This window comes from Anomalospiza imberbis, chromosome 7 (assembly GCF_031753505.1).
Source record: "Anomalospiza imberbis isolate Cuckoo-Finch-1a 21T00152 chromosome 7, ASM3175350v1, whole genome shotgun sequence".
Classification (NCBI taxonomy): Eukaryota; Metazoa; Chordata; class Aves; order Passeriformes; family Viduidae; genus Anomalospiza; species Anomalospiza imberbis.
Genome location: NC_089687.1, coordinates 6,982,522 through 7,000,571, shown reverse-complemented (window position 1 = coordinate 7,000,571; position 18,050 = coordinate 6,982,522). Strand labels below are relative to the sequence as shown.

Here is an 18,050-nt window from a genome sequence, read left to right as displayed (position 1 = left end):
TCCTAATCAACCTCTCCTGGGGCCTCCACCCCCTCTCTTCCTCTGGTCATGGAATGAGCAAGCAGATGGGTGGAATTTTCAATGTGGGACAAGCCTGGCAGAGCTAAATCTGAATAACTGGTGGCCTAATTGTTCCACAGTAGATGAAGAATAAACATGTTAGTGGCCAGTTCAGATTTTCCTGATACTTCAGTGCTGCAGAGGGTTATGTTCTCTCTTCTTCCAGCCTCTTGCTCACTATGATCCAAGAATCCAACACTTCCAAACTTTCTCAAGGAACACCCCTTGAGCAGGGAGCCTGCTCACCTATGCAGTTTTCACTTCCCTAATTAAGGCACATAATTTGCTCATAACTGCCATTTTTTTTTTAATGTAGCTATGTCAGATATAAATACTGTGGAATATGTAGTGTACCATCCTGTTCCTGAGTAGGGGAGCTGGTTGACACGATCCAGCTTGAGAACTGTGAGCCAATAAGGGCTACTGTTCCCTTTGGGAAGAGCTCTGCTAGGAGACCACCGTTGTATAATATTTCTGTATAAGAACATATCAAACTCAAAAGTGAATGCAGTTTTAGGTCAGCTCCTTTATATGAGCTATACAAATTAAAATCATAATAAATGGGAGAGACTGAAAGTGCTGTAGATGCTATTTCACCTGCTCTGTTTCCCTGTGATGCAAGTCCATTACACAAACCACAGCAGATCCTTTAAAAAGTTCCCCATCTTACACAGAAGGATGTCCAAGGCTTTGATCGTTCAGAACCTCATAAAGTTTCCAAAGCCTGTCATTAAATGCCAGCGAGCTTTTCTAAATAGGAACACAGCACAATGCTGGGTGAAAAGCAAAACTCCCAGGTACGCAGCATTGTTGTAAATGCTTGTGGGTGCAGACAAGTATCTTTCATTTGTAAACCTCGAAGAAGTGAATAATCATTTTCTGTCCTGTGTGGAGAAATCCCAGAGGAACGGCACCAAACACCAGCAGGGATTTTTGTCCATCGTCACAGAAACAAACCCATTTGCTTTATTTTTTAAAAATTTTATTATGTAACCATTTCCTGAAGATTCAAGGCATGTGATGAATATTGCAACAGATATAGACCAGAGTTCTGAATATTATTATAACCTAGAAGTATGTTTCTTTGATTTATATTAGGTTGTGGAGGTGACCAGAAACAGTTTTTTTATTTCGGTTTTTGTCCTTATGAAAGAAGGCTGTATCCATCCAGAAGAGCAGGCTTGGCCACGAGATGTCACCCAGCCTCTATGAGCTCTTACGCAGGCTGGGGGGAACAGACCGCTCCGAAGCCGAGCCGAACGAGACCGCCTCGCCAGCCCAAAGCAGTCATCCCCCCGCTGCAGCAGCACACCCGCTTCCTCGGCGCTGATGGCTCTCGCAAGCGAACTTCGGGCAGCGTGTAGAGCGTGTTTTAAGGACGGCCTAAGCGGCTGAACAGACACAAATGCCTGCTTCTAATGCTTAGGCAACGTGCTGGCCGCTGTAACGCGTCCGCTCAGCGCGGGCAAAGCCGCGCTGCTGCCAGCGGCGGGCTCCGCGCCCGGCCTGACGGCTTCGCCCAGGGAAACCCTCGCAGGAGGGGGCCGAGCCCGGGGAGGCAGAGGCCGGGAGCCGCCTCCGCACACTCACCACGGCGGGCGGCGGCTGTGCCCGTGCCCGTGCCCGGTGCCCGTGGCCGTGCCCACACCCGTGCGCGGGGCCTGCGGGCCGCGGCCGGGCGGCTCCCCCCGTCACGGCCGCCGCTGCGCGCTCCGCGCCCGGGCACGCACTTTGCAGACACTCCCTCGCTCTGCCTCGCCCTGTCACAGGCGCTTCCGGCCGCGCGCGGCCCGCCGCCCCGCCCTCCGCCCGCCCCGCCGCGCCCCGCCGCGCCGCGCTGCGCCCCCGTGCGCGGCCGGCACTTCGCAGACGCTCCCCGGCGCCGCCCGCCCCCGCCTGGCCCGTCCCCCGGCGGCGCGGCCGCGCCTCCGCCCGCGCTCGGCCATGGGCGCTGCGCCGCGCTCCGCCCGGCGCGGGGACCTGCGCGCCGCCCGGACAGGTGAGGCGGCACCGGCTGCGGGGCCCCGCCGCCGCGCCCAGCCCCGCTGCGGGGTTCGCGGCAGCCGAGCGGGGGGGACCGCCCGCTAACACCCCCTCCCCCCCCCAGCCCCGGCGGCATCGCCCCCGCCTGCCCGGGCGCGGCGGTGGGCGCGGAGCGGGAGGGGTGCGGGGATGGGGGGAGCGCCCCGGAGCGGCGGGGCCCGTCCTGGCCGCGGCCCGGCCGCCCCCGTCACCTTGCGGAGCGACCTTCCGCGGCGGGGGGAGCGGCGGGGCCCCGGGCCGGCCGGGCCGGGCGGTGGCCGCGGGGAGGCGGCGGCCCCGGGCGCACGGAGCGGCGCGGAGAGGTTTCACCGAGCGCGGGCGGCGGTGCCGCGGGTGGGAGGATGAATCTTGGGCGAGAGTGTGTTGAAATCTCCCCCTTAGGATGACATTTACAAGCTCTCGTTTCCACCCGGTTTGCTGGTTTTGTTCCCTCTCCAAGGCTTTGTAAACCTCTAGGAAGTGAATTTGAGAGTGAGGTTCCTGAAAGCTGTCATCTCAGTGCCAAATGTGCTTTGGGCTGCCATATCTACCACTTTTTTTTTTTTTTTTTAGAGGTGCGTTGAGGTTTGGATTGGAAAAAACAGTGCTTTTTTATTTGCCAGCTTCGCTGTTTCTTACACATTAACATCACGTTGTGGTTTGATGGCAGGGATTTCTCTGTCAAAAGCACTGGCTGATCTGATGTGATTGCATAGGTGTGCGGACCACATTGAACAAGCATTGGATTGTTTTTTTCTTGAGTTTCGAGAACTGTTTAATGCAAAGTTACTTTTTAGCATATTTGGGGGAAAATAAATGTCACTCGGTTTTGAGGAAGTAAATCTTGGTAGAGGCTTTCCCCACTGTCAAGAGTCTGTCGGTTCCATCTTTTTTCCAGCTGTGGTGCAACATCAGTCTCATCTTTTGAGAGCATATTTTTCCTTCCAGCATTGGGGTCAGCAAACCTGAGAAAATGAATTCTCGATTCTTGCACTAGGTCTTGTTACATCAATCTCTCTTGATAACTGCAGCAAGAATAGAACACTTTAAATGAGGGCTCACTCCTGAGATTCATGTTACTATACAGTCTTATTTGTCTCAAAAGCTCTCTTGCCTTGTCCCCATGAAATAGTATGATGGCTTTTTCAACAGCATGACTCATAATCCTAAATACAGGAATGAATTTTGATTTAGTGCTGTGCAAGTGCTTTATCTCAGCAAACAGCTTTGTGTGTAAAATGCCAGTAGGGTGGAAGGAGCCACTGGAACTCATCTGCTAATCTCTGTCCTTAGGAGGACAGTGTTTAAAGTTGTTTCCAGACTGAGGGTATACCTTTGCTCCCAAATCAATGACGTGATCTCAGTTCTTTTAGAATAATTTTGCCATTTCATAAAAAGCTTTCAAAAAAGGAGGAACCGGTTAGTTCTTGGTTTCTGTATTATTGAAACCATTTTGCCTGGGGACGCAAAGTTCAATTTAGTCGGAATGGGTGATTTACCTTTTTCCTTCATGATCTCTGTGTAATGACTCTGACTGTACTTCATGAGAAACCCTGCTTACTGCAGCACCCACGGTTCACATAATTACTGCTGGTTGTACCAAGTGTAGAGATAGGGGAAAAACCACCTTTTTTTCTTCTGGTGGTTTTATTGCATACAAGGCACTTTCACTTCAGCTTTCTGTTCTTTGACTATCTGAGATGTAAGGGGTAGTTTACTCCTAAAATGACCCGTGGAGCAGTATGTTTACTGAAAGAAATGTCTATTCTTCATGATTTCACATATGCAGGCTGTTTTCTGTTGCTCTTATGTAGAATATGGATTTATTTTGTACGAACAGAATAAGGATTAAATAAGAACATATGCTTCCTCTTTTCTGGGTGATAAATCCATCTTGCTGTCCCGGAGGAAGGCAGCTTATACAGCCTGGACTGAAAAGATGCTGAAAGACAAAGTGACTGAATGCTGAATATAAGCAGATCAGGTTGTCTAAGCTCCCCAAACTAGACTGCCTAAAACTTGGGAAGCAGCCAGCAACACTGGGTGCAAATAATGTAAAATCCTTAATCTGCTTCATGAAATAGAATCTGGCAAAATAATGAAGCGTTCTGAATTCTTAAAATGACTTAGAATAAAGACAACTTCTCTCCAGTTTTAAGTCATTTCCCTCTAACCAGATTCCCTTCTGTTCCCTTGTTTAAAAAAGAAGAATAAAGCTTTGTATTGTTAATTTCTGTGCTTCAGATAGTACGTGGAATTTTATTAGCACCACTCCCTTCCCTTCAAGTCTGAAAGTTGTTTTTTTTTTTTTTTATTTCATATGCTGTGTTATGTTTTTGGCATTGTATGCTGCTGTCATCTAACAAGTTCACTCTGCTTTTGCTTCTGTTGAGTAAAATAGCTTAGAGTGCAGTTTCATTCTTCATCTTGGCTCCAAAATTTTAATAGAATTTCAGGAGTCATTGACATTAACTGCCCCTAGCAGGTATTAGTAGCTATGTGGTAGGTGTTTTGAAGGCTTATGTGAATGCAGTGTTCATGTTTTGAGAAGGTTGAGATCTAAAGGAGACTTGGTGTTTTATGAGAGAATGGGAGAATTAATTCAGGTTTTTTGTTAGGAAGAGCAGTCCCAAGGGAGATCCAGTGGCAAACATTATGGTTATTTGCCAACAGATTTTTTGACTTCGTGTTTGCTTCGTCTCTTAAGTAGATGTGGAAAGAAATACACTGATGACTATCAAAGTGCCAGGTTCTGACTGCATTTTCACTTATATCACATTGTTCCCATAGTGTCCGCAGAACTCTTCTGCTTAGCCTGTTTTGGAACCAGAGTACTCCAGCAGCAATTCTTGGTGAAAAACATTGGAAGCATCTGCTGAGGAAATGAATGTGCTGCACAGTGCTAATCAGCTGGGAATCTGATGAGTGGAAGCTCTTTCAGGAATCAAGCAATTTTGCTATTACTGCATCTTCAATTTCAAAAACATTCTTAACTGTTTGGTGTGGAATAAGGTCATTCTTTATTCCTCTCTACGTCTGCAAAGTTAATATTTGTGCTTCTCTGTATTTCATATACCACATTAAAAAAAAAAAAACCCAACAAAAAAACAAAACCACCGAACACAAAAAACTAACAAATCTCTTGTCCTTCCATACTTCAGAAGAAAAAGTGGAGTTTTGCATTTGTTACCCTCTGTATGCCTGCACACTCATAGCCCTCTTGTCTTCCTCTATACACCTCCTATTATTGGCATAGAATATTGAAATTTTGAAGGCTTCCATATCTATTTAACTTTCATTTCTTGAAAAGCTCAGACCTATAATGTAAGGAAGTATAATTTCTCTGAGGTATAAATCTCAGATCACATTTTGGTAGATTTCTGTTGCTTTTGACCCTATTTTGTTTTTAACTATTTCTTCCTTGTTCCTGTGAGTTGATAATTTACTGTAATTTATGGCTACAAAGAAAGGGTGAGTAGAGTTTTGTAGAAACTTACACTAGTTCAGTGGAGGGTTTTGGATAATGAAATAGGCTCTCTAAAGTGATATCATTTGAGGAGGAGCCACCATAATGATGAAACATTGACAACACAAGTACTGACACAGCCTCCAGGTGTGAGGCAGTGGCTTTCTGTGGCAGTGCAGACTTTTATCAAGGTGGATAGCCTTCTTCTTTTACTCAAGCTGGAATAGTTCAGCTCTCTTGAGATGGATTGTGGGGTTTTGTTCTTACCTTTCCACAAGGAAAAGTCTTGTCTGCTTTAATCAGGTCAATCCTTCAAGCCCAAGGTCTGTGCGTACCCTCAGGCCCTGATGCAGCTCTTTCTTTTAGAAACTTCTGCTAAAGAGATTTCATACCTGTGTGGCAGCTTGTGTACTAGGAAGACACTGCAGTGAAAGTACCAAGAGGAAATACTTTGGGGGACAGGGATTCCCTCTTACAGTACTCCAAATCGCAAAGTCCTTTTCACGAGGAAAGCTTAAGTCAATGCTGGGATTCATTTGATTTATTATTTATGGTTTGTATGAGTTAAGAATCCTGTGATCCTGGCCCTTTGAGTCTCACAAGGACCTCTTACTCCTCTTAGCTAACTGTATTTTTTCATATATGCTACAGGCATTCCAAACTGTTTAACCTTGATTATTTGTCTAACCTGGTGACATCTGTCGTACTGATCTTTATATCCTGATAAAATCCTGTAATCTTTGAAAGCGATCAACCACCTCTTTTGACCTTGTCCTTTAGACAAAAGGATTTCCCTACGTTAATAGGGAAATGTAGCAGGCTGAACCTGATTATATTTTAATTGGTTGTTGCTCATGGGTCATGTAGTTTGTTACGTTTCTTTACATGTAATCTTTGACATGAAATGTATTCCTTGTGGTTATGTTTCCCTAGAATAGTTTTAAACTAAAAGCTTTTTTTTCACTCTTGTTAGAGTTAGATAATGAAGTTACTGCTGCTTGTTCCTATGGCCTGTTAAGGTTGTGTTTCTCCCTTCCTATGTGCACCGTTGACTGGTTCAGCTTTTTATTTAACCCGTGTTGAGCTCCTAGCAAGCCATTCTCAGACAGCTACTAAAAAAGCAGTAGATTGCATGCTAGGTAAAACTCCTTTACCAAAAAGATTGTCAGGCTTTGGAACAGGCTGCCCAGGGCTGAGTCAGCACCCCGGAGGTGTTTAAAAGACATGTAGACCCTTGGACTCAATGATCTCAAGTACCTTTTCCAACCAAAGAGATTTTATGATTCTACATTGTCATAAAAGGTATAAACTGCAGTGAATTACCATTCCTGCCCAAGATTATGTTGTGTGAACTGGATGGTTTTTCACCTTTTGAAGATACTGAACACTTGGTTTCTGCCACATTGTGCCATAGTCCTCTTGTCTGCCATATGTATGACCAGAGTGGATTAATGCATTTTTACTGTTTTACTAATAAGAATCTTCTGTATAAGCATATATTCCCTTGGGTAGTAGTTCTCTTGAGTTTGAAATGTTGTCTTATCCCTCACCTCTGGTTTTTTTTCTGTTCTCACTCTTTCTCTCTGTTTGAACCTTTTCTGCAGAGAACTACTACTGTTCAGTGTAGCTTCAATGCAGTTTTTGAACTCTGCAGAATGCATGTGATACGGCTGGAAGACAATTTCAAGTATTTAAGGACCCACATAACTAAATTTTTTTCTCTTCTATTTTGACCTTTTTTATAAAATGAAGCATAAAATGTGTTTTGATTGAAGATGGACTATCTGAAACATTTCATTAGACACATAAACCTTGTCTGCATAGTATACATAACTCCTTCATTCAGTGAATTTGAAAATTGGTATAGAATTCATAATAAAAATCCTTGAACAGATAATCTACCTCCTAACATGATTATGTAATTGCTTGTTAAGTAATTTCTATGAGTCTTTCTTGATAGGCCCTGTTCAAGTACAGTTTGTGCAATTACTTAATTTTCTGTATTTTAGATTTAGAAGAGTGAAAATACCAGCTCTAAGTTGTTCAAGAAAGTTTCATGCTGTACCACTACACCTCTGTATCAGGCATTCCAATTCATTTCCTTTTCCTTAGAGTTTGTTTCTTCCTTTAAAGGTTTGATCTGACAGTAGAGGAAAAAGGTGTGGAACCTGCTGTAGAGAAGTAAAAAAAGATTTCTCAATCTCTACCACTCAGACTTCAGCCGAAGTATTTGACCACATTATTAAAGCTACCTTATTCCAGTCAGTCCCTTAGGACTTTGTTTTGGTTTTCTGCGTTCTTGTAAAAATGTGCAGTTTGCTTCCCTGTATTTCTTTTCATGAAATGCAGTTTCTCTGTCAGGATTATTGATCCTCCAAGAACATGGTGAAATGCAATATCATTCTGTTTACACTTCACCTCTCTTTCTGTTATGCAGCTACTTTTCTTTTACTAGAATGCAAAAAAGCATGCAGGAGCAGAATGCTTCCAGTGGCTTTTCTGCTAAAGCTAACAGTTGTTTTACTACAGATTAAATTAACCTGTTTTGAATACTTAGTCTAATTTTAAGAGCTTGTAATCAAGTTGCCATATTTTATGGTTATACTTTAAATATGTGTATGGATCTAACTTAAAATAAAATATTAGCTTGTTATTTTAAATATACATTTTCTTAAGTACAAGTAGAGTTTATTTATAAATCAACAATAATAGTAAAAAAAAAGTATTTCGTTTGATAACTTCTCTTGAAAGACAAACTGTGCTCCGTATTGATAAGCTGTAGGTCTTGTTGGAATACTTTCCCTGAGTTTTTTCAGTAGCTCAGCATTCCTGAGTTCACAAAATTGGATAATCAGTAAAATAAAAACTTCTGGCTGTATTAATGATGCGACAAATGAAACCAAGTTGCAGGAGTGTTTGGTTTCAGAAAATGATTTGACCTGTTACTGGATCGACATCCTGGTGGATTGAGGCCTTTCAGGCAGTTTATTGATACCAGGTTTTGGCCCCAGATTCAGTTGTGAATCTTTGTCAAGTCTTTGAGTGTCTGAAGTGGCTCCCCTTGGGTTCTGGATTGATAACTTAATGGGACGATTATAATTCCTTTGAGCAAAAGTTTACAGTAACTTTCACCTGACCTATCATGGCAAAATTCTCCCCAAGGTTAATTAGAGAATATTTGAGGGAGCAAGAAGGAGTTCCAGACTGGAAGATGCTCAGGGGCTTGGTTTCCATCACAAATTTCTGCATACTTGCATCTGTGATGAAGTTCTGTGGAAACAGGATTTTCCCACCGTAAGTTTGGAATTCCCCTTCAGTGGTTGATCCAGTCTGGCTCCTGAACCTGCAGTAAAGGAGCAGTGGTTGCAGCACTGTTGATTCATCACCAGCAGGGATTCAGTGTTGCCACAGGTCTGTGGTGAAAGGACTGGAGCTTTCCAGTGATGTAAGGAGAGTTTAACCACAGTGGGTGAATTCTGTGCCGCTGTAAAAGGCACATTGCAGTTTACTTAAGCTTTTTTTGACTTGATGCTACTTAAACCTCTGGCTCTGTATACTAAAACCAGCACAATGAGGCCCAAGTGTGCACTTAAACTTTCCTTTGAGGCTGTATTGGCTGATACAGAGCAAAAACTTGTACCAGGTTTAGCTTCTCTTCATTTTCTATTAAAGACCTTGTACCTTGATTCATTTCCTGGCATCATAGTTTCCATATGCACTGGTTGCATAGCTGTTGCACTGTGTAATGTCACAGAATGCCACTACTGAGTCACTTAAAACATGGCTAGGCACACTTTCTTACACACTGCGATATTGGCATGTGCGTGGCCACTTCTAGAGCAAAGAAAACTCTGAGCCTTATAAATGGAAAAAAGTTTCATTTTTAAAAAGCTGTACTTGAAAAATAGCATTGTAGTTTAACTTCATGTGGAAAACTGGTCTACATTAATTTTACATTTTTTAGACTTAAGAAGGGCTTTAGATGGAGATCTGAAGAATGTTTGCTCATTATTTGGAGTTTAAAAAATGTTAAGAAGCAGGGGTGCTTTTTCCCCTACATTTGAAGTGCAGGTTTTCTTCATCCCATGTACTTAAAGAATAGATTTTTCCCCCAATAGTACCATTGGTACTAATGTACTATTAGTACTCTGGTTTGTTAGGATTGTACTAACATTACAACTATTAGTACTCTGGTTTGTTAGAATTGTTTTGGGCTCTATTCAGACTGTTGTTTGTACCTCAAGTCTGTTCTACCTTTGAGTATTATTCATGGTGGATATGGAAAACTTGAACTCCATTGCCCACTATCAATATACATTTTTATGTCTGTTTATCAAATTTAAAAACAAAAAAGCCTCCTCACTGTATAAATTCCTGATGTACAACTCAGATTTCACACTGTTGATTTTGGGTGTGCATTATGAAAAGAGTTTTTTAATGAAGGTGTACTCTTGCCCTTTGACAAGCTACAGAATATTTTTAAGTATGCCACCCACCTTATTCTTTAACTAAAATTTGACATTTAATTAAAAAGACTGCTGATGCAGCGTTGTACTTTGGCAGAAATTACTGTAGGAACTTTACAGTGTCTACCTTGTCTGTACTATGGGGATCAAGCCCATTGCTCAGGATGAAGATGTTTGTCCAGGCCACAAAAATGCAGAATTAAAAGCTTCTCATTTGTTTTTTTGTACTGACCATCTCTGTCATCCTTGCATTTGACAAACAGAGAAAGAAATCTGTCAAATGTTATTTTCATATTTTTTTTCTTTTGCTAATATATTGTCACTTATGTTGTGTGTGTGCCTCAGTGCAGTTTACTGTGGTGTTCAGCTTTATTTCCTTTATTAAAATTTATTTAAGATGTCATGGGAATCTCTCAATCTAAGCATGCATAATTTGAGTTTGGTGTTGTGGGATTTCAGTTATGTGTGAGGAGGGCTGTCTGTATCCCCTGTTCTGCTTGTAAAAACAGCATGATTTCTATCTTAATCCAGACTTCTGAATGGCTTTTGCCGTTTCACTCCAAACGTTTCATCTTCAAGGATGCAATTTCACCATGCGACTTGCAATTTTTCGAGACGCATTAAAAATAAGCTTTACCTCATGCATTCCTTCCCATCCCACAAAGTGTTCTTCTGAAATTCTTTTTCAGTTTCTATAACCTAATTTTTATATTAAAACAGTTAGGATATGTCCTTATTTGCTAAACTCCTTGACTTCTTGAATTGACTAAAAGAGAACCCACTCATCCTGCTCCACCCATTGGATAAGCCTAAATGGATTTTTTTCTGTACAATTAAGTCAAAGTTGATGAAATCTCTGAATGGTGTATGTGCAGTTGTGCTGAATCTTTGTTATAATCAGCTAATAATAGGTTCTCGTTCATCTTGTACCTTTCTGTTGGGTTGCTTATTACCTATTTATGAAAACAGATGATTTGAACCTTTATTTCATACCTTCAGGCCAGTTGATCTTCATCTTTTTCTTTGTCACAACAAAATTTCCTCACAGTTCCTCTTTCCTGTTGTTTTTTTGTTGTTTTTTTTTTTTTTCTGAGGAGGCTTTTTCAAATGCCCTCAGGATGTCCATAATGATTGAGGGTGATTTTACTGAAGGTCTGACTCACTGCTCATACTGCATGAGCTTTGAATTCACAGAAAATGAAATTGAAAAACTGGGTAATCCATGAATGTCCAGTAATTTGTCCTAGTCAACAGATTTTTTTTTCTCTTGGGATTATTTGTACCAGAGTTATCTTCCATGTTTTTGCTAGTATAGTCAATATATTATTGGAACAACATATTTGGCTTGATTGTTATTAATGTTTGTGTAGGAATCTCATCTAAGGCTATCTTGATACCTCCCCAAAAAAGCTAGTCAGGATAAACAAATGAAAAAATTATGGAGAAAATGTAGGTTTGAAATTTTACATGGTCTCCGTGGTCTGTTAGAATTAGGAAAGCTGAACAGACCAAGGTAGCAAAGAAATCTTAATTTAGACAACTTTTAAAATTCTATCTTGTGAAATGTCTGGTAAATCCATGCTAACTGCTGACATCTCATAATTAAGCTGCTTCTTTTAGTCCTGAACCTCAAGTCATATGTTGAGTCCAAACTGTAGGGTATGAATTTTCCAATTGTTAAAATAACAGCCTAAGTTGGAAACTATTAAGTGATAAAAGCTGAAGAAAGAAATATATTCCTCTGAAGTACAGAGGGAAATGTTATTGAAAAAAATTATTCTTTCTTTTGTCAGGCTAGTAGCTTAAACTGTTCTTCTCTTTAAGACCAGACCTAATAATAGAATTAATCATAAAATCACAGGGTGGTTTGTGTTGGAAAGGATCTTAAGGCTCATCTCATTCCAACCTTCTTGCAGGGACACCTTCCACGAGACCAGCTTGCTCGGAGCCCCATCCAACCTGGCCTTGAGCACTTCCAGCCACTGCAGTGAGGGCTCTTGTGTTTTGGTGTCCCCCCTGCAGTCAGAGCCACTGATGTCCTCTGCATGCACGTGGCTCAAGTCCACATTTACCCACTTCAGGCAGAGGAACTCGGGTGTGAGGCTGAGATAGGATGCCATGGTCTGTGTTGGACCCTCATGGTTGTAGTTTACACAGCAAATGGACAGCTCAGGATGTTGAAATGTGATAAGATAATGCCTTAAATAGTTCTTTGCAGGTTATCTGTCAAATCCTGGCTGCTACAAAGATAAATCAATATAGCCCAGTGATACACAGTTTAAAAGAGAAAGGCTTTTTGTATCAACTTTTAAGACGTGTTTGCCAGCACATTTCCCCTGTGAGTTGAAAGGAATGAGTATTTTCATAATATTAGAAAATCTATTCCTCTGTCTCTGCCTTTTTCTCTTCATTAGGTTTGACTAAACAGTAAAGAAATCCATTCATCTGTGGTAGTATCAGTAAAGTGGTCTCTGTTTTCCTCTCTGCTGGTACTACAGTACTATTTCAAGATCATTTACATTCTGCTCAGAGCTGTAAGTGATCTTTTTGGCAGCTTTGTGCATTTACATTAACTGCTGGATTGCAATAATTTTCAAATGGATTGTCTGAAAGTAGGGAGTTTTTGGTACATATTTATAGATGAGTATTTCGGTCTCTGGGTTTATTTTATGCCTTGTACATTTTCCTAACTAATATAAACGTGGCTCTAGGAAGAACCCTGTTAGATCAAAATGCAGAGCTTTTCACTGTCACCATTCTAGAGATGGACAATATTGCCTATTGAATTTCCTTTCTCATTCTGGAAACCATTTGTATTTAGGAGGCTATTTAGGAGGTATTTTCAAGAGATTTTTTTTAACGTTTGAGGGAGAAGAAAGGAAGCCTTGGAGTTTTCATTATATTGTATATAATGTGTTTGTATTGTTGAAACACAGGAGAACTAACCTAAATAGTAACCTAATGTTTTGAGTGGACCTTGGAAGTCTGACTTAACTGCCTTGTAGATCTTATCCCTGTTATTCAAATAATGTTTGACAAATATGTAGATATTTTGTTGTACATGGGTGGTGTTTTCCATTTATATTAATGTCCATCTGATGTGTGGAGGAGCTTTTAGTTGATACAAAGCAAGATTTTCTGGTAGAAGGAACATTTTTTGTCTCTTCCATCCATACAACTATGAGTGGCAAAGAGATTTGTGGATGCTAAGTTTTATGTGACCTTTTTAGAGAAGAGTTACCAAAGTGGACCCATTTCTCCTTGCTTTTGGAAAAGCTTTTCATTTAATGACAGTGCTTCAGTTTAAACCACATTTTCTGAGAACTAGCTTGTGTTCCCAGCACTGCAGGGGGAAGAGCTCAACGTGCATGTTTGAGAACACACTGAAGAACACACGTGGGGGAATTCCAGGACTGGTGAACATTTCAGAAGGTAGAAGGTATTTGACATAATTACATAGCTTCAGACTGTATAAACCTTGTATAGTTCAGACAAGTGCAAAATTACCTCACCAAACTTGCGCCTTTTTTTTTTTATTTAATCAATTTGAAAAGCTACAGAGGACTGAATTTCTTAAACTGAGAAAATTCAGAAGGTAGACAAGGTAGAAGGTGAGGTAAATAACCTTCTGATATGATTCAGACTGGAAAATATAAGATTAAATCCATGTCAACGCAAATATAATCTCATTTTTGAGTTACATAAGACTGTTCAAAATGGGTCATTAGTGTTGGGGAAAATATAAAACATGTTTTAATTTTCTAGGCTTTTTTTCCCCCCCTCCCCTTCCCACACTAGAGGGAATGCTTTCCTCTAGGGACAAAGATAGGATGAAGCTAAATATATCATTTGTCTACTGTATTCTCCATCATGTTGCTTCAGTGGTAATCACTTGTTTGAGATTCACCTTCAGAGATTCTGCCTGACATATGGTGATCTGCGTAATGAATATATGCAAACATGTAGCAGTTTCAAATTTGTTCTTTATTGCACTTAGGTTTTAGTTCACAAATTGCTGTAATAATTAAAGAGATTTGGTAAGCATTAATCTATGCACTTATGGGAAATTTCACCTTAATTTTTTATTATTTGTGTGAGATGAATAAAAAACAATTTAAGACCTGTATTGAGAATTCGGCTTCTCTTGCTTCCTAATTGCAAATGACATACAGGCAGATTAAGTTTCTATATTTTGGAAGTACCACCACTTTCAGGGGAGGATAAGAAGTTGGTTGTTTGAGAAATATGACCTGGGTAGCTTAGTTAGGGATTTTGGTTGGTGTTCATTTTGGGGGTTTTGGGAGATTGTTTTCTTTTAGGTTGTGGGGTTTTTTTTTAGAATGGGGTGGGGAATGTTTTATTGTTTGGGATTTTTTCAGCTACAAAGAGATCTTGGATAGAAAGTGAATGGCTTCTTCAGCAGCCCCTTAGAACTGAGACATACAAAGGGAAGTGTGCCCCGGTGTTCTCTAGACATCCAAGAATGTAAACATCAAAAACTAGTTCTCTTACAAACTCTTTTTTTATACTGTGTTGTGGGCGATTGGGGAAATGTTCACTTTCCCATTCGTAATATGAACCATGTGATGGTGATGATGAGCAAGAACAACTGCTGCAAATCTTGTTGAAGCTGTAGCTCTTCCTTGGGTAGTCCTGACTCTCAAAATTGTCATAATTGGTTGCCAGCAATGGGAGTTGCATCCACAAAATCCAGCTTGCAGCTTCTGATGATTGAGATAATTTACTTTGAACTTCCATTCTGTGGCCAGGTCCTATTAATCCAGCTTCTTGTTCATCCTGTTCTTAGATTCTTTATAGGAGCTGACAGTAAAACTTTTCAGTTCATGCTGAAAATTACATGTTGGCAAATAAACAGGTAACCATTATAACACATCAAATTAGCATCTATTCAAGCTTTGTGCAGAGCCTTTGATCAAGTACTTGATAGTAAGTCATGATGTCAGTCAGTGTGCTGAACCAGAAGAGGACAGCAGGATGATTGTAGGAGAGATTCCTGCAATCTTGATGGACAGGCCAGTCTACACAGCCTGAACTATGCTAATCAAACGAGCAAGACCAGCTTTGTAGCTGAAATAGCAAATTAATTATTGCCCTACTTAGTTTGCAGTAATGTCTAGGGGACAGAGAGGTTAATTCCATGGGCAGATGTGAGGGGGCAATGACTTCTGGTTGGGGAAGTAGAAGTCTGCTAGCACAGATGGATTCAGAGTAGCTTGTGTCTTCCTCACTTAAGCCTGTCATGCTGAGAGATTTGAGCCATGCATACTGAATCACGTGTCCCATGTCATTTCCATTTGTCAAATCACAAAACCATTGTCCCTGTCACTCTCACCACTGTTTTGACTTGACTGCAATAGTTTCTCTTAAAAAATGGCTGCTGGTAAGCATGAACATTTCTGTGTTTTCTAAATTATTCTTCATGATCAGAATGAGACTAAAAATTTCCTTATACTATATTGTAAAACACTGTTTTGAAGAACAAAAGAGCAAAAGCTTTGAATGAGTGACAAGCAATAATGATTCCCCGATATTTGTTGTGCTGTAGAATATTAGGGTGCACAGAGAAAAGGAAAAGAAGGGATGAAAGCACATCCTAATCTGAGTTTAGGACTCTCAGGTCCTTCCATAGTCAATACAGAGGACAAGACTTTTGGGGCTACTGCTTTGAATCACTCCTTAGAAGGGGGAGAAAGGCTAAGCTAAACATCTCTTTGCTACCAAATGATAGAATTTCTCCTTTTCATTTTTACCAGCTCTGATATGCACCTGACCCATCTGTTAGACAGCTTGGTTTGTGAAACAAGCAGAAAGCTAATGTAAGAAAAAGGCTTCTTTTGTTTTCATGAGCTGAATCAGCTCATCGAGGGATCTGGTGACTTGGCACATGTAGCACAAAGGAGGGTGTGAGGCTGGGTGGCTTGGAGCAGTAGGATGAGTGCAGTGAGATTAGGCTGTTCCTCAGCTGCGAGCTGCTGGCTCAGCTCAGCCCTCTGCTGTGCCTGGACCCTCTGCTGTGGGTCCAGAGGCTTCCAAGGGCCCCAGATGTCTTCACTGACTAGAATGACAAAATGACCCACTGTTTCCCCTTCTGCTCTGGTGGCAACAGTGGCTGCTGTTGTCATCTTTGAATGTTAACTTTTCCTTCGTCTTCTTTCATCCTGTGTGATCATGATTTTTTTTGCTTTAATTTGAAATCAGGAAATATTGTAGTCTTAGTAAATATTTATACCTTGTTAGGTATATCATGAGTAAGTAAATGATGGAAGGGTTTGTGTGGCAAATAAAACTAATTTTGTCTTTTCAGTTGTAGGTGAGGTATATCCAGAATTTCTGCTTTTTGGCTACACTGAAGAACAGCACATTTAAATTATGCTGGTTGGTAAGAGTGTCCTGCCACACCTGTAACCATGTCAGAGTTCAGTGCCAAGCCTAGTGAAGCTCCCTTTCACTTGTACCACATCTGGGTTCTTTGCCTTTTGGCAAGCAGTCAAAACCTGATTTAGCCCTTTGCAGGCATTAAGCCCTGCTCTTAGACATCGTAGCTCAAAAGACTGTGTCCAGTGTATGGTGTGAAATTAATCAAAAGGAAACAAAATTAATGACCTGCTGTGGTGCCATCCATCACCATATCGCTCAGCAGGTGTGAAATTAACTTGCCTTGACTGTGGATTAAATTGAGTGGCGTGATGTGAACCTACAGGAACTGTTTCCGTTAATACTGGGGAGCAAGTGTTTTTAAAGATTCCAGCTTAATGAACTGCTTATGCCATGCACTGCATAGTCTTATGATCATTTAACAGCATGAGTTTAGATTATGCTCCCTAAGAAGATCAAGTATTACTGTATCAGTAAAAATTGTTAAAGGCAGGCCACAGAAATGTGGTTTTAATTTCTGTAATTACTGTGCACCAGATGGTGGATGTATACTTTTTTGCAGCATAAGTACTTCAGCTCAAATATAAGCAGTTGTGATCTTTATTTACAATTCATCAGATTTTAACCTAGGTGATAACAATTCCTTTGTTATGGCCCATTATGATGACCTTCAAATAAGTATGTAGACAAAACCTCACTGTTGTTTGTTATGGTAACAAAAACCCTTTCTTCTTGGGTTTGTTTGGCTTTTTTCTCCTCCCAGATCTTAGTTACAGTGATAGCAAAAGTACCCACTAACTTTGTTTTGGAATAAGTTATCTTATGGTAGAATATGTACTTAAAACATTTGGTAAATCCTCGTTAATTTAAGAGCAATTCTGCAAAGATGCAAAATATATTAGAGGTTATGAACCACTTGAGAGAAATGAGGAAAATGAAGGAAACGTATTTCCCAATTTGACTCTGATTTTCTGCCAACTGTTTTCTTCTGTCCAGTCCTATTTGCTTATGTATACGCACATTTTCCTCCATAGTTGCTCCGATAATTGTTTTTCAAATGACCTAGTATTGTTGTGGAAGGTCTCTGACTTCCAAGTTCTTAGTGCATTTTTGCTGATTATGATGCCAGAACCTCATCCTCTAAAATGTTCAGAGTCATGTCAGCCCTTTAGAGAAAGCCTGGTGGTTTTGCCCTTGGCAAAAATAAGTCCTGTATGGGTTTCATGGGGTTTTTTTCCCTTTTTGTCTGCCTGCCCTCCCTCTTAAATTTTGAATACACATTTCCAATAGTTAAGGAATTTTCATGTTTGTGATTAGGAGGAGGGCTTAGTTATGACTTGCATGGCAGCTTTCTTTGAAGTAGGACTGGCATGCAGCCATTAATACATTTTCAGGATAAGGTGTCCACCATATATTGGCACACACTTAATAAACGGGTCTTTATAAGTTGATTCATTTGACCTCTTATTAAGGGCTGTTTGTACTTTATACAAGCAGTACTTTTTGTTTAAATACGGTTGATAAGAAAGATGTTAGGCTGGTGAAAGTTGATTAATTCTTCACGGTTGTTGTAACAAAGTTCTGTGGATTTTGTGTCAGAAGATAATTCTGACATTAGCATTAGTAGGTTTTGATTCATA

At 40.8% G+C, this 18,050-nt stretch overlaps 1 protein-coding gene across 1 annotated transcript in view; it reads left to right on the top strand.

Annotated features, from left to right (window-relative positions):
- Positions 1-1,933: 1,933 nt before the first annotated feature.
- Positions 1,934-18,050, top strand: part of MGAT5 (alpha-1,6-mannosylglycoprotein 6-beta-N-acetylglucosaminyltransferase) — a 111,091-nt gene continuing 94,974 nt past the window's right edge. The window contains exon 1 of the mRNA XM_068195215.1: positions 1,934-2,059. The gene's annotated coding sequence lies outside the window, so the exon portion shown is untranslated. The remainder of the gene's footprint in view (positions 2,060-18,050) is intronic.